Below are 21,817 nucleotides of genomic sequence, written 5' to 3' on the forward strand. Positions count from 1 at the left end.
TGTGCTCTAATCAGGGTGGGATAGGATTTGATATGTCCTAAATAAAAATACTGATTTTCCCTTATAATTAGGCCAGCATTGGCCCAGCAATTAATCAATTACGGATATCTGCAACGGCACATTATTAGCTATCTAGCAAAAAAAATCGTTCTCTCTTTCGTGCAGTTTGCTTTGATAATATGATCGACTCAGAACTTTTCTAGAGCTAGAGCCAGTTAGAGTTTTAGTCTAAAAATCATACTATTCGCTAATTCCTACTTTCCATTACATCACCAGCAAAATGCTCCATATTCTGATCAATTATGTTCCTTTCCTTTTCGATTTTCAGTTCTGGGAAATCATTTCCGAGGAGCATGGGATCGACGCAACCGGTATCTACCACGGGGAATCAGACCTGCAACTAGAACGTGTCAGCGTATACTACAATGAAGCATCAGGTAAGAAACAAAACAGGTTGCATAAACTATATATCCGATCCGATCCATCGGATTCGCACTGAAAAGCCCGATACGATCAATGTGTCGAACATGGCTACAACTAACTGTGCGAATCTATGCTACCGCATCTACACGGTACATGATCGCAAACATCTCCTGTTCGTTGGTTCAATGTTCCGTCGTGAGCTTTCGCCGGTGTTTTTCACTGTCCCCTGCCACTTCGTGGCTAATGTACTGTTATTGTCGGCGTAGCACCAAATTAGAATTTGAAAGTCGGGACTTCCGAAGTTTTATCTGTCAAACTGATTGATGCGTTTTTTAGCGCATTTTTAGGCGAATCCAGCGTACTACTTCCAAAATTGTGTAAGTTACCTGTATCAAGAAAAAAAACCAACCTCGGTATAAAAAGCGTACTAAGATTGTTCCGGATGGACACAAGGCGGAGTTAAGGTGGGGCACGTGGCCCACCAAATCGAATATTTTACTGAAATCTAATCATATCTGTAGAGAAGATTATTTTAAGCTTTTAGTCGAACGTCTTCACTTGTCATAAGATGAGTTTGTAGGAACCCATTCCCAGAATCAAATGAGATAGTACAAACTCGTCTTATGACAAGTAGGTGAACTGTTCCGTTTTCCATCTCACTGAACATATATTCATCTCATCACAAAACAGAGAAATACAGCACCAATCTTGTCGCTTCTTTTTGCTAACTTGTGTGCTCACTGCTGAAAAAATCACAAAATTAAAATCAAATTAAATTCTTTTCACTGCTTTGTTTTTGATGGGATGGACATGGGAGCTATGATATGAAGTGCCAAACCGTTCCCCTAATTACATCTGCCAAAAAATTTCAAAGGAGTTCTTTTAAATAATTTCCGAAGGATTCCTGAAAGAATCTCTGAAGAAATTCCCAAGTGGAATTTCAAAGAAATTCCAAGAATTTCTTACTAGTGTTTTGAAAGGAACTTTCTGAGGAATTACTGGAAGCATTTGTTTGAGAGTATTCTTCAATAATTGTAGATTCAATTGCTTAGAACAACTGGAGGAGTTCTTAATTCAATTTATGTAGGAAATGTTAAGGCAATTCACAAAGGTATTCATAAAGAAACTCATAAAAAGAATTATCCTTAACCGATTCAATACGGATGGGTCATATATGACGAAAATCAGCTGTCAAAAATCAGTTTTAAGAGATAGAGTCTTGCTTTCTTAAGCAAAAATGTTCAAAATTAACAGCTCCATCCAGGAAAAATATTGCACAGGTCAGGTTACGGGGACTACGACGATCTAGAGCAACAAAACTATCCTTGAGTTGTAATTTCGATGTTCTTAAGGTCACTTCTCACGAAATCCAAGTTTCAAAGTGCTCGCGTTTTCGGGGGCACACCACTCGATACGGAAGCAACGCACAACTGTCATTTTTTCACGCATGCTGCGACGCAGCAAAGCCAAATCAACAAAAATGACAGTTGTGCGACACCTCCGCATCGAGTGGTGTGCCCCCGTAAACGTGAGCACCTTGAAACTTGGATTCCATGAGGAGTGACCTTAAGAATCAACACCATACTTAACCATATTCTTGTTAAATAATTGAAATTGAAATGCTCAATGATAAAATTCTGCGCCTGCCCAGCGGTATAACAGATCTTTTTCAATAACTACGACACTCCACATCATCCTTGAGTACATATCTTAATATTCAAATCGATCAACATGAAGATCTTCGATGTCCTTACTAGTTTTATGAGTTGGAATATTTCCAAGGTACCTCGTAACACCATTACAGACACACCACAGAATTCGATCAATATCTACGACACTCCAAACTATCCTTGAGTGTAGATCTTAATGTTCAATTCGATCAACATGAAGATCTTCGATGTCTCAACTTTTTTTATGAGATGGAATAGCTCCACGGAACTTCATTACATCATTACAGACAAACTACAGAATTCGTTACACATCTATGACACTCCAAACTATCCTTGAGTACAGATCTTATTATTCAAATCGATCAACATGAAGATCACAATTACAGACACATCACAGAATTCGATCAATATCTACGACACTCCAAACTATCTTTGAGTACTGATCTTAATATTCAAATCGATCAGCATGAGATATTCAAATAGATTAACAAGAAGATCTTGGATGTCCTCACTATTTTATGAGTTGAAATAGCCCCACGGTACCACATAACACCATTACAGACACACTACATACTTCGCTCGACATCTACGACTCTCCAAACTATCCTTGAGTACAGATCTTAATATTCGATCAACATGAAGATCCTCGATGTCCTACTAGTTTTAAGAGTTGGAATAGCTTCACCGGACTTCAAAACAGCATTACAGACACATCACAGAATTCGACCAATATCTACGAAACTCCAAACTGTCCTTGAGTACAGATCCTAATATTCAAAAGGATCAACATGAAAATCTTCGATGTCACAACTATTTTTATGAGTTGGAATAGCTCATTTATGGTATTATATATATTCTGGGAATGTTATGATTTGTATTTATATACTAGTGTTATGATGTCCCATGGGGCTTCACCAAGTAACACACAAACTAAGGACCCTATGAATCACTCTGTTGGTCTTGTAGACCTCCAATATTTGAACCCAAGAATGATTTGGAGTACCGTAGTTTTTCTGGGGATGTTGAAATTCTTATATGCTGAGGCACTTATGTCCCGTGGAGTTTCTCCAACTATCACACAAGCTCAGGACCCTATGAATCACTCTGTTGGTCTTGTAGACCTCCAATATTTGAACTCAAGAATGATATGGAGTACCGCAGGAACTCTGAGAATGTTGTGATTTGTGTATGCTGGTGTAATGATGTCCCGTGGGGTTGCTCCAACTATCACACAAGCTCAGGACCCTATCAATCACTCTGTTGGTGTTGTAGACCTCCAATATCTGAACTCAAGAATGGTTTGGAGTACCGTAGCTATTCTGGGAATGTTGATTTTTTTAAATACTGATGTAATGATGTCCCATGGGGTTTCTACAATCAACACACAAGCTCAGGAACCTATCAATCACTCGGTTGGTCTTGAAGACCTCCAAGAATGGAACTCAAGAACAGTTTGGAGTACCGTTGATGTTCTGGTAACCCTGCGGTTTGATAAAAATGGTTTAATTACGTCACAAGTACGATTGCCAACTTCATACTATGATTTAGGCCCCGTAGAACGCTTTGTTGTTTATGTAGATCATCAAGTTCTGTACTCAAGAAGGGTTTGGAAGCCCTAAAAGATCTCAAAAAATTATATTCTCCCATATTTCTACTTTTTTATGGTTTACGTCCGTTTTTGAAGCAGTATGTCCAAAATTTATGTTGAAATACGACGAAAAAAAAATCCGTGTTGAATCGGTTAATGAATTTCGGAAGGTAGGAATTCAAAAAAAATCTAAGGGATCTCATAAAAGTATTCCTAAAGGATTGTGGAAGGAATTTCTAAATGAATTTCCGAAGAAATTCCTAGAAGAATTTGTAAAGGAATTCTTGAATTCCGAAGGATTTTCTGAAGGAAGGTATTTTCCTTTGGAAATTCCTCGAAAATTCAAAGAAGGAATTGAAAGAAATATCGAAAGTCATTCGGAAATTATTTTACGAATTCTTTTAGGAAATTCTTCAGAAATTCTTTTGGAAAATCCTTTTGAAGTTCCTCCAGGAATACCTACGCGAATTCTAGGAATTCCTCCGTAGATTCCTTTAGTCCTTCTGATGTTTCTGAAAATTCCCTCAGGAGATTCTTCGGAAATTGATTAAGGAATTTCTTTGGAATATATGTCAAGCATTCTGTTAGTACTCTCTTCATTAATCTCTTTGGAAACTCTAGGAAGAAATTCTTAGAATACCTTAGAAATTTACCTCAGGAATTTCGCCAGATCACACAGTGCGTTGACTCATAGACAAAATTTACATTTTGAACAATCGTAATCTAGCATATTCTGCACATAAAAAAATGGTATATAGTCCCTGTAATGTGAATGAGTGTTGGAAGCATTGAGAATGCTGGAAGTCACATCTATCACGAAATGAGCATTATTAGCATGAGCATGAGCATTAAGACCGCACAATTCGTAGTTGCTACTCCGTGATTGACTAGTTCTATGTACTTGCGAAATTGTACATAGAACACAATAAATGGGGCTTGGGGCTAGCTACTCATTCTCAATGCACACGTTTCGGGAGCTCAAATATCTTAAGTCAATAACGGCACCGGCCACGTCCTTACGGTCATATAGGAAGGGAAGGATTGTTAGTCTGACTTTCGTTGCTGCATCTCCACGATTGTCTTGGGATAGGATATCGTTTTAGTTACAAAAGATAATTTATCTGGATTCACTTCGGTGAGTGATGCGATCTATAGAATGAGAAATAACGCTTATTCGCTGTCTCGTCACGAGAAAAATGTTAAAGCATGCACGCCCGGTGGCATATGAAAATGGAGGAGAAACGTTTTAGACAACCGAACGGACGTGCAGTACTCTGTATTTACTTGCCCGATAGCAACTGCAAGTTACTTCCGCACAAAGCAAAACTAAATTTCGACGACAGGCCACGGCCGAAACACGACTAGACAAGACACAAACATTCACTTTCTCTGGAAGTCACATCTATCACGAAATGCTTAAAATTTATATGGATGTTTGGACATAAATCAATCAGAAATTTCCCTAAAATAACAAGGTTCATAAAAATGTCCCTACGGATTTTCTATTGTATAAAACCAACATTCGTAAATTAAATATCTTATATTAGGCAAAAATTATTGTATTGGAAACAAAACTCAGTTAAGTTAGACCTTGTATGCTAGAAACAGAAATGTTACATTCGTTGAAATATTAATCTATGGACATTGTTGAGCTTAAAGTAATTTGGAGCTCTGAAAAAGTTCCAACAAGTTCCACCCTGAAACATCAACAGAATCGTTGTTTTCGGTGTACTCTACTGCGGCAGAACCTCATCTTCCCAAACCTTGGTAATCACCTAGTGCAGCCCTCTAGCCAGTGCCTCACCACCGTGTTTGATCAGCTCTCCTGGTAGTTGGCCAACTCCAGAGGCTTTGTTGTTTGCTACTAGGTTAATTACCATACCGCCACCGTTGTCTGTCATATCGCCATTCAGGTGCTCTTCCTTGTGCTGCCGCCACCTTTGGATCACCTTACGCTCGTTTGTAAGAAGGGTCCCGTTTATGTTCTTACAACTTCTCATAGAACTTTCGTGTGTTATTAGCGCGGTACAGTTCCTCCGTCTCTTCACGGTCACGATCTTCCTGCTGGCGCTTTTTCCTCCGGAAAATCGAGTTTTGTCTGTTCCGCGCCCGTTTGTATCGTACCTCGTTCGCCCTTGTGCGGTGTTGCAACAACCAAACTGCTAACATTCATCGTCATACCAGTCGTTTCTCTGATCCGGAGCCACCGTGCCTAGTGCAGCGGTTGCGGTGCTTCCAATGGCGGATCGAATATCTCTCCAGCCATCTTCAAGAGATGCTGCGCCTAGCTGCTCTTCCGTTGGGAGTGCCACTTCCAGCTGCTGCGCGTAGTCTTGGGCTAGTCTACCGTCTTGTAGCCGCCCAATGTTTAGCCGCGGCGGACAACTCCGACGCGTGTTGATCGCCGTCGAGAGTTTTGAGCGCAGGCATACTGCAACGAGGTAGAGGTCGGATTCAATATTCGCACTGTGGTAAATGCGTACGTTCGTGATGTCGAAGAAGAATTTACCGTCGATTAGAACGTGGTCGATTTGGTTTTCCGTTACTTGATTAGGTGATTTCCATGTGGCCTTGTGGATATTCTTATGCATCGTTGGCCGTTGTCGTTCGATACGGTATGCAGACTATCCGGTCTGATGACCTCCCTTCCTACCTGAGCGTTCGTGTCGCCGATGACGATTTTGACGTCCCGCAGTGGGCATCCATCGTATGTCTGCTCCAGCTGCGCATAGAACGCTTCTCTCTCGTCGTCGGGTCTCCCTTCGTGTGGCCAGTGCACGTTGATGATGCTATAGTTGAAGAAACGGCCTTTAATCCTCAGCTTGCACATCCTTGCGTTGATTGGCTGCCACCCAATCACACGATGGCGCATCTTACCCAGCACTATGGAGCCGGTTCCCAGCTCGTTGGTGGTGCTACAACTTTGGTAGAAGGTAGCCGCTTGATGCCCACTTTTCCACACTTTCTGTCCTGTCCTGCAGATTTCCTGCAGCACTACGATGTCGAAGTTGCGGGGATGTAATTCATCGTAGATTATCCTGTCGTAACCTGCGAAGCCTAGCGACTTGCAGTTCCATGTTCCAAGCTACCAATCGTGATCCCTTATTCGTCGCCTAGGTCGTTGCCGATTGTATCATGTCGTATTATCTTCTATGTCGTCCGTAATGGTTGTTTTTAAAGGCGGCTTATTGGGCCTGCGCAAACCTCCTGTCTCGTCGGAGGGCCTTCGTGTCAGGGCTGTTTAGCGTTCCACCTAACACCAGGACTTGGGCTTGTGTGCTTTGAGCGGCACACGGTCGCTTTGGCGGAGCCTACTTGCGGATACATGTAGCTTTTTATAGAGGTTTAACAGGGCCCACTGTTAAACCCCACTCGCAGATGGCCTGGGGAGGGATCGTCAAGCCCTTGGACATAGTCCCTGCTGCCCCTAAAAAGTGTCTCGTACTTGACTCGACTTGAAGAAAATGTTCGCAGAATATAAATAGTGTTGAGGTCGAAATACGTATCTGTCAAGGTACAATCAAGTGGTGGAATCAAATGGGAAGGTACAAACTCGTTTTATAACAAGTGATTTTTAAAATCATTGAAATTGTCATCGCTGTTAAAAAGTTTTGTCTACGTCCGTCAGTTGAAACTGCTTCGATTCAATTAGAAATCAAGATATTCTCCGTTTAGCATTAAATAAAAATCAGCATTCGGTTTTGCCTTTTCATTATTTTTATTAAAAATGTTTTATTGGTTAAGGCTCAGCAAAATTACCAGTTTGATTTAAATAAAAATTATACAGTACATTTTTTTCAAATAATATAATGCCTATAACGAAAAAAAGGAACCCACACATTAGACAAACTGTATTGATTTAATATGCTAATTGTGCAAAGTGTTTCTTTTCGCCCCGTTTTACATTAAGTGAAATTCATTTACTGGGGATCTGCATAGTGGGCATATGGGATTACTTCGAATCCACCGAGCCACGCATTCGGTATGAAACTTATGAAAACAAGCCAAATGAGTTGTGTCATCTGTAGCTGTAATATTTTCGACGCATATGGCACATTCGATGTAACGGGAGGATTGTGCCTCTGTGTCCGCTGGAGTATAACATTCTCTATGTATAACAGATGCATGCTGTGGCATGGTTCCTAAAACATAGGCCAGGGGTAAGCATACTTTACCTGATACGAGACATATCGGGCATCGCACTACAAATCCTCCTTCGCTATGGTACCGTTCACAGTGCGCAATAAGATTGACGCTTGAAAAATCCTTATCGCCACAGTAGGGACAGCAGAGAATGCGAATCTCGTTTCTGTTGATCCCGTCTACACTTTCGGAAACATCGCTCTTTGGAAACAGTGCCTGCATGGGATGATATGGTGCATGCTCCTTATTGAACTTCCGGCCATCGTGACCGGATAAGTCGTAATCATAACACACTAAACAAACAAAGCGCATGCCAATAAAGGTTGCTACATTCACAGACATCACAAATAATTCCTGTAGAAAAATGATAATCATTATCTTTTCCAACAAATCATGTAGTAAAAGTAGTCTATTTTACCTGGATGATCAATGCTCATGGTCGGAGCTACTAACTTTGAAACAAATTTAGCTTGACTTCATCACAATTTGAAAATACATTTTTATATTGAACAGCTATGAATCAACTCGGTTTAATTTGGAATGGGTAACAATGGCAATCAAAATTATTCTTATCTAATCTTTATAGGGTAAATGTACTTTATTTCGCCACCTTGATAAAACAAATAGGTTTTTTTAAAATGATTTAGTGCAATATTTTGCCTCTTTATATTTAACAATCATACAGGCTCAGTAAGCATCCATAGTATAAACTAAAATGTTCTTATTATAAATCATTGATTTCTGATGAAAATGCAACTGAAAAAGTAGTCTCGATGCCAAGATACTTTTGTCCGATTGAATAACAGGGAAAAGTAAACATATGCCGAAACTGATTAAATCTCAAACTAAGGACAATATACGTACACTATTAATACAATTCGATTATTAATGTTTTGATATAAAATAGTTCATGTTTTTATCTTAAATTAGTTAATATAGCACATCAAATTTCGTGATTTTAATTATAGCCACTGGCAAAATTCCTTTGATTGTTTCGAGAACTAAACATGTATAATTTTCGCCTAAGCGTTGCCTAAGCTCCGGGCGTTAATGGATTCAATATCTGTTAGAAACGTTCGTTTCAACAGAGCAGGTATCAGGTATCAGGTATCAGAACGTCGGCTCCAGGGGCACGTTCACCTCAATTTGGGAGATTTGTGCCATCGCCTTCACAGCCTTTTTCATCACACACCTGACGGAAAAGGAAGTGAACAAAAGGAAAGGAATGTGGATGGGAGAACAAAGGGAATGTTTGGAAAAGGGCCCTTGAAGAGGGCATACAACGCATTAGCGTACAAGAGCTTATAGCTCCTTACCACAACGGGTTATGAACAACAAAATACTCTGAAGGTTCAGGTTTCTGAAGTCAATTTCACTAAGTAAGTGTTTACCAAATATTTGGAAGCGCAATTGTGCATAGACTGGGCAGTTACATATTAGATGATAAGAAGTTCTATAATCGGATTCACAACTATCACAAACAGATGATTCAACGCGTTGAATATTTGCCATGTGATAGTTCAGTCGGCAGTGACCTGTCAAGGCCTTGACTAAGACACTGCAATTCTGTTTAGACAGATTAGCTAAATAGCTTGCTACTACCGGAGATGGCTCCCGGATGTACAATTTTGTTTGATGACATGAATCCAGACTACTCCAATGCCATTTGTGCTGAGTGACAGCCCAAGAGTTGATCAAAAGCTTCACCCAACACTTGGATATTGGAATAGCTGGCTCAGGACCAATAAAGTCATGCGATGCTCCATTACGAGCTAACTCATCAGCCAATTCGTTTCCAGCTATGGAAGAATGGCCAGGTACCCATATAAGGTGTAAAGTATTTACTGAATTCAGTTCCTCAATTTGAGTTCGACATGCGATTACTAACTTCGACCTTGAGTTGGCCGAGGCGAGAGCTTTAATAGCTGCTTGGCTATCTGAACAGAAGTATATTACTTTGCCCATAATGCGTTGCTGCAGTGCAGATTGCACTCCACACATGATGGCAAATATTTCCGCTTGAAAGACAGTGCAGTGTGTACCCAGTGAGTGTGACTGTTCCAATCTCAGCTCACGCGAATAGACGCCTGCACCTGCTCTACCTTCGAGGAGGGAGCCGTCAGTGTAACAAACAATGCTGTCCGACATACTTCTCTCCAAATAGCCAGATGTCCACTCATCCCGCGAGGGGAATTGTGTTGAAAATGTCCTATAAGGAAAACTACTAACGTGTGTGAGATCACTTGGAGAAAGGACAATTTTGTCCCAATTAACCATAAGCGGTAACAACGAAGTGTGTGTAGAACTGCGGTTTACAGGATTCTCTTCCATAAAACCGAGTACCCATAGTCGGTAAGTACAAGAAAATGCTTCTTGTTTGAGATGTATGTGTAGTGGGGCCACGTCGAAGAGAACTTCGAGAGCAGCCGTGGGAGTTGAAGAGAACGCACCAGTCATTGCCATTAGGCACATCCTTTGAAGATGGCCTAATTTAGACTGAATTGTCCTCACTTCCCCCTTCCGCCACCACATAAGACATCCATAAGCCAAAATTGGTCGAACAACTGTTGTGTAATTCCATTTGATATATTTGGGCTTAAGACCCCAAGTTTAACCAAAGGTTCGTCGACATTGACCGAAAGTCATACACGCCTTTTTGATTCTGAACTCAATGTTCCAGGAAAGCTTTGAATCCAAAATTAGACCCACATACTTTACCTGATTAGTTACATTGATTTCAGAACCAAAAAGATGTAATGGACGAATACCATTACGATTACGTTTTTCCGTGAAAAGAACAATAGATGTTTTATTCGGATTGACCGAAAGGCCATATTGGCGACACCAACTTTCAACTACCTGAAGAGCATTTTGCATCAGGTCGAATAAGGTAGTAATGCACAAACCCACTATCAATGTAAGATAGTCGTCGGCAAATCCATAGGTAGGAAAACCGCCATTATTGAGTAACCTCAATAGCGTATCTGCAACGAGATTCCACAAAAGTGGAGATAATACTCCCCTTGAGGGCATCCGCAGACACTTAATTTCCTAATCGTTGCTTGACGTAATGTCGAGTAGAGATGTCGGTTTTAAGCATCTGGTGAATCCATTTGGTAATAATATTAGGTAGCCCATGACAACGTGCGGCTTCCAATATCGCATCGAAAGACACGTTGTCGAAAGCACCTTCAATATCTAAGAAAGCACCCAAGCACGATTGCTTTTGAGCGAATGCTTTCTCGATATCGTACACAACCTTGTGTAGAAGAGTCACGGTGGACTTTCCAGATTGGTAAGCATGTTGATTAACATGAAGAGGCATGTTTGCCAAACAGTCATCACGAATGTGATGATCGATAATACGTTCTAAGCATTTCAGAAGAAATGAGGTCAGACTGATGGGTCTAAAACTCTTTGCTTCTTCATACGAAGCACGTCCTCCTTTTGGGATAAACTTTACAGTGACATCCCGCCAGGTTATAGGAATATACCCAGTAGCAAAACTGCATACTAAAGCTTTTTCAAAACATGTTTGATATGTTCAAAACCTCTCTGAAGTAGAACAGGATAAATCCATCCTCCCTGGAGATTTGTAGGGAGCAAAACTGTTAAGTGCCCATTGAATCGATTCAGTAGTTATGATTCTACGTGCTTGAGCCCAAGACCCATAGCTACATGAAAAGACATCAGGATCATCCGAAGATGTTATATCGACACATCCAGGGAAGTGCGTATCAAATAAGTGCTCTAACGATTCTTCATCAGAAGAAGTGTAGTCGCCATTTGGCTTGCGAATTTCGCCAACTTGGAAATCCTTGGATCTCGCAAGAATTTTATTCAATCGACTGGCTTCACTCAAATTGGAAACATTTGCACAAAGGTTTTTCCAGCCGGATCGTTCAGCAGATCGTAGAGCCTTCTTGTAAGCTTTGCGAGCCAACTTGAAAGAATCCGTCCCTGCTGAATGGCGTCTGTTCCAACTCCTTCTGCACTGCTTCCTTAGCTTAGCCAAATCGGAATTCCACCAAGGGGTTCCTCTTGAGGTTTTTACAGAACGTAAAGGGCAAGCTTCCACGATGTGCAACGTTGTAGTATCAACTGCATCATCCAAGTCGGTAGGAGTTTCTATGGAAGGTAGATATCCATGAAATTTGGTAGAGAGCAACTCTGTGTAAAGATCCCAGTTTGTTGAACGGGGATTTCTAAAACGCAAGGTCTGCGAAGTAACATTCAAATGATCAAAGTAGATGTAGCGATGGTCAGATATCGATTCCTCATCTGACACATGCCAATTCGTCAATTCGTGACTGATTCTATTGGAGCAAAGGGTTATGTCTAACACTTCTGCTCTATTAGATACCATAAAGGTTGGGCGATTGCCTATGTTAAGTAAACTAAGTTCGGTACTACTTAAGTATTCCATCAAGCTGGAGCCTCTCAGATTGATATCCGAGCTACCCCAGATGATGTGATGAGCATTAGCATCACTGCCGACAATTAGCGGAAGGCCTTTTGAAGTGCAATATATGACAACTCGTTTGAAAGCATCCGTAGCGGATGGTTCACCATGTAGTAGATAAACCGAACAATAGACGTATTTCCTGACGGGGCTCCGCCAGTTGCATCAATTGTGACAGCACATACATCTCTGGTTGTTAGTTCAGAGATAAGTGTAGCAACAATAGCATTGTTAACAAGCACACATGCACGCGGCATTGATCGAGAGTTTGCCATTTCTTTACTGAAAGCAGCAAAAACCGGGTTCACTAGGTTACCTAGGTAGAAGCTACCCTTGCGAAAATAGGGTTCCTGCACCAAAGCCACTTGGGATTTGCCATTTTGCATAAGTCTACAAAGATTAATCGTTGCTGTTCTTTTATGCTGAAGATTGATTTGAGTTATCTTAACTGAAGCCATTGCAAATTAAGATAATGCACTCCACAACTTCAGCATTAATATGAACAGCAACGATGAAACCAAATTGGTATCTTATCAAGAAAGTCGAAGACGAAACACAGAGTACAGTGTGTATAACGCATAAAGCGAATCCATATAGGTGACAATTTGTTGAAAAACTAAATAAAAACATGCTCATAATCCCACCCTTATTTAACCTCAAGTTGAGATTGAATAAGAGTAGCCGATTATTTCGGAGAAGCAAAAAGTCAACTACGCCATAGCTCCGGTTAGCGCAGTAAGGGCTAGATACTGTGAAGGGTGCCCTGGTGCTTCACAGGCTCCGTTAGCGGTTAGGCTCTTTTTAGACTCCCCTAACCATTCATTCGTAGGCACGGTAAGCATAAAGCCGCATCACACCAAGAATTTGGGGTCACCTGTATGGTGGACTTCTACCACCGGAACAGGCAATCCGTAGCGTTATTCTTAGCCAGATAACAGGCTGCCGACACCACACAGCTATCTTGGCTGTTCGGGGAGAGAAGTTGACATTGACTTTACGTCAACTCTCAATGTGGCCGAACAGCCTCCGAATGTGCAACTGAAAAAAGTAGTCTCGATGCCAAGATACTTTTGTCCGATTGAATAACAGGGAAAAGTAAACATATGCCGAAACTGATTAAATCTCAAACTAAGGACAATATACGTACACTATTAATACAATTCGATTATTAATGTTTTGATATAAAATAGTTCATGTTTTTATCTTAAATTAGTTAATATAGCACATCAAATTTCGTGATTTTAATTATAGCCACTGGCAAAATTCCTTTGATTGTTTCGAGAACTAAACATGTATAATTTTCGCCTAAGCGTTGCCTAAGCTCCGGGCGTTAATGGATTCAATATCTGTTAGAAACGTTCGTTTCAACAGAGCAACAACGGGTGGCCAATATTAGATCGATCACGGGGCTGCAAAACTAGACACGTGTGGCGGAAATTAAATCAAAATACTTCCAACTTAAATGGCATGTTCCTATGAAATAGGAATAATTTATGGTCAAGAATTACTAAAAATAATTTGTTTTATCTTATAATTCCGAAATTTACAGAATTTTTAGAATGTTTTGCATTTTGCGACAACTTGTGTGACAAACGTGCGTTTTGGGTGGCGAAATACATTGCTTGTACCCTAGAAGTCTTTTCTACGAATATAGATAATCTATTAGATATGGAATGAGGAATCCTCCTTAGCCTAGTGGTGAGACGCGCGGCCACAAAGCAAGACCATGCTGAGGGTGGCTGGGTTCGATTCCCGGTGCCGCGCTAAGCAAATTTCATCGTTTTAGCCTCATGATATCCGAAAAATTGTACCTTGGCTTCGAAACCTCGAAGTTAATAACTGTGGAAGTGCTGAAAGAACACTAAGCTGCGAGGCATCAATGTCCCAGTGGGGGATGTAATGCCAATAAAAAGGAAAACAAGAAGAAGATGCAGAATGTGTGTAGGAAAATATCCAAGTAACAATTCCCAAGCTTGTTGGATTTATTTAATTCTTATAGCGGATTTATGATAGCAATCACCATGGCTAGTTGCTCAGTTTTATTGGAACTCTTATTACTATCAATAAACCTCTCATAAATTTTCTGAAAAAGCTTCAAACGTCAAATGCCATTTGATTTTATGAGCTGCTCTACGGTTGTAATGAAGAGCGCAATAAGTCATATTTTCAAGGCTGATAAAAGCCACAATTTTTGGTCGTAATGTGGTCAAAAGAAAAACCGCAATAAGATATTTGCATTGTAAAGAGTTTATAAAGGTGTAAAATAAGAGCAACATTTTTCTGATCGGAATTCATGATGGCCATATTGGAAAAGAAGAAGCATTTTCAATTCAGTGAAATTTATCACTGAAATCCATAATTAGATAATATTTTCGTCGTGTAGAATACTTCTCTTGATAAATTATTAAAATTAGAAATATATCAGGGTGAAAAATCTACAGAATAAGTATATGCGGTATTTCGAAAAATTTCGTTTCAGGTGGTTCGAAATGAAATTCCTCGGAATTTCGCGGAATTTGAGCATGACGAAATCTGATTTCTTGATTTCGTTTCGTAAATTTACAAAAATTTCGCTAGAAAAAACTAGCTTCTAACGAAATTTTACGGAATTCCGCGGAATTTCGGAACAAATTTAAACTTAAACCATATTTTATATTATCAAAAATTTTGGCTGCGCCGCTGAACAAAATCGTAAAGTTTAAGTTATACGATATTCCTAACGCTTACTACATAACCCCATTCTTAGTCGACAAATTCGTATGTAGTTTTCTTCTATAAAACGTCTTCAGTGTTTCCAGGATTCAAATTAAAATTTTGTGATATTTTTTTACTATTTGCACAATATATATTGATCATGAGTTGGAAACTCCGAAGCAAGTATACAATAAGGATAACTTTTTTGTATCCCAAGAATATTATTTAAGTGATGAGCTGTGCATATTTGCTGTTTCTCGGCCAATCATGATTAGCAACTACGATGTGTACAGTCAATCAAGCTAATAAGCTATTTTTTGACTATTTGCACAATATGTAAGGAACATTGCAGATTTGTGGACATTTCTAGATCTGCGCATGGAATTTACAAAAAAATCCAGAACGGGTTGAAAAATCATTAAAATTGCTGAAAGTTCTTTACTTAAGATTGCTTTCAGCTCATACTGAACAGCTGTTCTCATATGCCAAGGACACACAGGCAATAGCTCAGTTTGTCGAGCTGATTGTACTATGGGTCTGTGAAATTAAATCTGAAATACATATCTTCGTGCATTTTAGAAAGGTGCACAGGATTCTTCTAGTGAGCAAATGTATGCTATCAGGGTTCGGATTTCTCACTCACTCACGCGACAACTGATCACTCCACCATGCATTTTATCCGGATAAATTACAGTGCGATAAACTCCGGCACAAGCGATGGTGCGAAAAATTGTTATCCTCCTTCCCATGCTTCGCGAAAATCAAATGCAGCTTACTTTGCCTCTCCAAGTTGTTTGAATCTGATGATGCGCCACGATAAGCAGAAGGTTCAATACAGCAGTTTTTCCCATCGCTTTCAATCAATTCATGTGGAGGTGTGGTTTTAGTGGTTGTTCTAAACATTTTAAAATTGTTTTGGGTTCGAATCCCGTGGCGGTCCTAAATTTTTGTAAATATGCTTGTAAAATTTATCTGATGTGGCGACGAGAAGGAAAATTTGTGGATTAAAATTAAATTATCCGGCGATCCGGCGCTCACGAATTTATCACCCTCCATTCTATCCGGATAAAAATGTTGTGTGAGAATACTTCCTCACAGGGGGACCATGAAAAATCATACTCCGCTTAATGGATTAATCTCAGATTTTATTCATATGAGTGAGAATTCCGAAGCCTGTATGCTATATATGCAGACGAAGAATAAGAAGGAATACATTTTGGCTGATATGCCCTTTTCAAATGTTAGTCTAGTAATATCAATTCTCTATCTGCGTATACGCCTGGCAGATGTGGATACATAATTGAGTATCCCACTAAATAAAAAATAAATCTAAGCATTCATTTTCTAATTTTGACTTTGCCAATACTATAAAACCACGCTGACAAAACAATATGAAGTATGCTTCAGCAAAATTACATAATATCATACTTAAGTGAACTAAGGTTTAAAACGAAATTTGAATCCGTATATGAGAAATCCCACAATTTCTTTTTTTATATACTTACTGATATAAAACTGATGTGCTTTTGAGGAATGGTACATTGGATTCCTGTTACGAATTATTTATCAGTGGATTATGGATTTTGGCTTGACGGTGCTTTACAGCAGCTTGCCTTAGGAATAGGAATTCTCTCTTGCTTTAGGATCAGGAATGAGTATAATTTGCATTTATTTATTCCTTATACATCTACTTAGTATAAACTATTATATCTAAACCTGTAAATATTTTAAAGTTATTATTTTTGTATTCGTTTTTTGTTTTCGGAAAATAATTCTCTCCTAGTATAACGCCATCGAGCATTTTCCGTATAATTCTTTATTTCTATTTCTTATATATGCTTGCTAGAAAGATGATCGCATTATAATAAAAATAGTTTCTAGCAAAATTAGAAAAAATACTATTTAGTAAAAGAAAAGATCCCTTTTCACAAATGAGTGTAAATTTTAATTATTGTAAAAAAGCTCATTCCATTACCGGAAGCGAAACTTCTTGTTGACTTGAACGTGTTTGTACAGCTACCATGCGTTTTTTTTATTGATTATTATTTATTTGAAAATAGAAGTCTCTAAATAAAAATAACACCATATCTTCTGCACGGTTATTATAATAAAATCCAAATGAGGTAGTATTTTAATAGCCCCTAAAACATTTATCGTAATTACATTTACAATAAGATTTTTTGCAAATATTAACAAGAAATTCATCCAAACTGAAGGAAATTTTCAAAAAAAAAAATACCAAAGCCTCAAGAAAAAAAATTTACAACTAGGGGTCTGTTATTTAAATGTGATTTTATAAATTTCCTCTCATCTCTAAATACATAATCATAATCAAATGCTTTAACGTAAATTCTCACTGTTATTATTAACCATATTTTTTTTTAAATCTTTATTAAAGTGTTTTTTTAAACTACAGATTAAGTTCAATACCGAACCATAAAATTGTCGAATTTTAAATTTCATGCTCATATGTCGCTCCAAATATTTTACAGAAAACTTAATTTTGTAAATGTGACAAGGTGTTCGGAAAAGTATCCGCTCAAAGAGATTCATGACAATCCAAGATTTGAAGGATGTTTCCCTACAGACTCTAGCGAATGGTGCTGTACCACAAGTCAGGCACGTGCACTGCATTTTGAAGAATTGGAACAGGGTTGGAGTGCAATCGTTTCAAGAATAATATATTACGATGCAGTTGGAAGTGTAAATACATTGCATATATCCATTTGATATCTGAGTGTATTTATGCAGGGCTTACAGTACCGAAAATTACCCCAAGTTGTTGTTTGTAGCTTCTCGTTATAGGGTTTTGGATGCACAGTAGAGCTATCACCTTCTATCTCCAGGACTAAAATGTTTTCATAAATCCACTGCCGGACAGTGGGAGATAGATTGGAAAAACACACACTTACTGATATAAAACTGATATAAAATTGATCAGATTCGGGAGCACACGCTCCACGATGAATTCCTTTGAAAGCGGCACAAATGTTGGGGTATTGCCTAATCGCCAATGGTATATGCGGCGAGAATGTGACGATTTATCAGAGATTGCCTCTTCAGTTATTATAACTCTTTTGGTCGCAAAACAGTTATTCAACTTCGAAAAAGTGGTACATAATGTAAAACCAATTCAATAAAAATTCCGCGGAAAGAAAATCAAAATTTCGTTTCGTTTCGAAAAATTTCGAATTAAATGAACCTTGATTTCGTATCGTTTCGAAGTCTTGAAAGAAATCTATTTTTCGTTTCGTTTCGATCCGAATCAACATAGACATTTTAAATTTCGTTTCGTTTCGTTTCGTTGAGAAAAAGTGTGTTATCGCATACCCTTACTACAGAATAAGTGGATATTTGCGATGTTGATATTATAATTGACTTCAATTTATTGCACTGAACTACATTATTTTGCCGGCGCGTGGTATAGAGTCTTATTGTTTACCTATAGCTCTCACCATGAAATTGAAAGCGCCACTTATTTTAAGAATAGTATATTTACAATGTTATGAAGACTCATATGTGATTATGTACAATATGTGGAAGATAATGATTTGAAAAATGTATTGGAGGTAACTACTTTCCCTTCGATAGGACTCGAACCCACGACCCTACAGTACACGCTAGACTGGTGCTTTAACCAACTAAGCTACTAAGGATCTCCGTCGGCCTCCGTTTTTTGTGTGTCTGCTCCGTTGGAGCAGTCACCCCGACGTACCCGCAAATACTTGAGCCTCAGTCTGGGTAGACTTTGGTACCACAGTCTTCGCTGGCACGCCTTCGGCCGATTCGACATTGCCCAGTACGCGAATCCTTGGGTCTCAGTCTGGGTAGACCTCGACTCCACGGATTTCACGGGTTTACACTAGGCCGTCCCGACCGCCGCCATTTTTTTTCACTTATGCTCATCCGATTTGTTTGCAACAAGTTGCGTTTGGCTAGAAATTTTGTTATGCCTATAAACAAATATGAAAAATAAGACCAATCCACATATTGGTGTTATTTTAGATTTCTCCAAACCTTTTGAACGAACAAAAAAGCGCCATCACCGCTATGTGGATTAATTTGGGTTTTTTTTTCGAAGAATTGCTGCATTTATTTTGTTTATGATAGAGACTTATTTCTTCCATTTTCTGCGACTACTCGTGTTTGTGCAGTACCGAACAATATTTCAAATACGCTTTTCAATCCACTTTTGCAGCAGTATCCCGTTCGTCGGGTGGCAAGTACGTGCCACGTGCAATCCTGCTCGATCTGGAACCGGGCACCATGGAAGCCGTTCGCTCCGGAGCCTACGGTAAACTGTTCCGCCCGGATAACTTCGTGTTTGGGCAGTCTGGTGCCGGCAACAACTGGGCCAAGGGACACTACACCGAAGGTGCCGAACTGGTGGACGCCGTGCTGGATGTGGTGCGTAAGGAGTGCGAGAACTGCGATTGCCTACAGGTGAGACAAGAATAAACATTAACTAGATAATCAAATTTGGTGACTAATTGTTCTCATTTTGTAGGATTCCAATTGACCCACTCGCTGGGAGGCGGTACCGGATCTGGCATGGGAACGCTGCTGATCTCTAAGATCCGCGAAGAATATCCCGACCGAATCATGAACACATACTCCGTAGTCCCATCGCCAAAGGTTTCCGACACGGTGGTCGAACCGTACAACGCCACTCTGTCCATTCATCAACTGGTGGAAAACACCGATGAAACCTACTGCATTGACAACGAAGCGCTGTACGACATTTGCTTCCGTACTCTGAAGGTGCCAAATCCAGCTACGGCGATCTGAATCACCTCGTCTCGCTGACCATGTCCGGAGTTACCACCTGCCTTCGTTTCCCGGGTCAACTGAACGCAGATCTGCGAAAGTTGGCCGTTAACATGGTGCCGTTCCCACGTTTGCATTTCTTCATGCCTGGCTTTGCGCCACTGACTTCGCGTGGATCTCAGCAATATCGGGCCCTTACTGTCCCAGAACTGACCCAACAGATGTTCGATGCCAAGAACATGATGGCTGCCTGCGATCCACGACATGGACGTTATTTGACGGTAGCTGCTGTCTTCCGTGGTCGCATGTCGATGAAGGGAAGTCGACGAGCAGATGCTGGCCGTTCAGAACAAAAACAGCAGTTACTTCGTTGAATGGATTCCGAACAACGTCAAAACTGCCGTCTGTGATATTCCACCAAAGGGTCTGAAAATGTCATCGACCTTCATTGGTAACACCACTGCCATCCAGGAACTGTTCAAGCGCATCTCCGAACAGTTCTCCGCCATGTTCCGCCGTAAGGCTTTCTTGCATTGGTACACGGGCGAGGGTATGGACGAAATGGAATTCACCGAAGCTGAGAGCAATATGAACGATCTGGTATCCGAGTATCAGCAGTACCAGGAAGCGACGGCTGATGATGAGTTCGAACAGGAAGAATGCGCTGATGAAATGGAAGGCGAGTGCGTCTAAACCAACCGCCCAGGAGGCATCCAACGGTTGTCAAGAAGCATTTTTACTATTTATTACTTTTAGTTAGATAAATCGATTTTTATGTGTACACAAACCGAAGAAATAGTCCTAACGAAAATTCTAACAACTCATCTAATCTCGGATCTCAGCATACTTACTAATTGACAATATAGTTGGACCCGATACTGTGTTCGAAATTACCACAACCGCATTTTTTTGGCAAATTTATAAACATAAAAAACACATAGAAAAGTCAACAATCAAACTAATGTTGTATAAGTAAGAGAGTGAGAGTGTGAGATAGTGTTGAAATTGTAAGAGCAGGCCTATAACTTTCTCACCACACGGCCGACAAACGCAGCGAAACTCGACCATGAAAGTCTAGATTCAGGCAATATTTCTAAGCAAGGGAAATAACTCGCGTCACTGAGCAGTAAAGACTTTCATGTCAAACTGGCTGGTTGGAGAGAAAGCGTTAGCCAACTCCTAATGGTAAATTTGAGAGAGAGAGAGTGGATAAACAGTAAAGCTGCCAATCGAACGTTGTTTGTGGATCTTTTCGCTTCTTGCTGGACGATTTTCGTGCATCATTCATTTTAGCAATATATCCAAAGATTTTTTTTTGTGAAAAGAAAGTTTGGTGAAAATCGTCACATGTCAACCAGTCTTTTGTAGTTATAACTCGTTCTCTCTAACCAGGAACAATCACTATTATGAATATTGTCGTTCTTATATCTTTGATCTATCACTGTCAGATATTTATTAGTTTGGATATTTAGAATCACCAGTTATCTTAGAATTGAAAATACAGGAATTGTCAGTTTTATTTTGACCGGAATGCTTTGAGTAGACATTGACCCACAGACCAATAGCAGTCACGTTACGCATACATCGATTCAAGCCGACGACAATCTGTGACAGTTTAAAAGTGTTGATGCGAAACAATAAAACATATTTTGTATTTATTTGTAACAATGAGTTTGATTTGAATACGACGACAACCCACAGAAGAGTTCATCACAGTTCATCACCCTTCATTCTTCCGAATATGACGTCTGGTGGATTTTACCTCACAGTAAACTATACAATAACAAGGGGCCCTTAAGTTGTTTCGCAATTCTGAAGATTATTATTTAGTATTAATTGGATTTATTGATAAAGTTATTGACGAATTTCGCGCCAACCCTTCTATGGGGCTGGCAGCACCATCTCAGAATCGAATGAAACTTGGTGGGCATAAAGATATGGTATTTCTAAACCATTCTGCATACTTAGCTTTTCAAAAATTTTCAAGAGTAACATTTGATGAGGGCCTATTTTTTTTCATTGATTTTTTTTAAATTGATGTGACTCTAAAATTACAGGACCTACAAAAAA

At 39.6% G+C, this 21,817-nt stretch overlaps 1 pseudogene; it reads left to right on the forward strand.

The window, feature by feature from the left end:
* The first annotated feature begins 265 nt into the window (after positions 1-265).
* On the forward strand, positions 266-21,415 carry LOC134202100 (tubulin beta chain-like; annotated as a pseudogene).
* Positions 21,416-21,817: the final 402 nt, after the last annotated feature.

Source organism: Armigeres subalbatus, unplaced genomic scaffold (assembly GCF_024139115.2).
Source record: "Armigeres subalbatus isolate Guangzhou_Male unplaced genomic scaffold, GZ_Asu_2 Contig1004, whole genome shotgun sequence".
NCBI classification, from domain to species: domain Eukaryota; kingdom Metazoa; phylum Arthropoda; class Insecta; order Diptera; family Culicidae; genus Armigeres; species Armigeres subalbatus.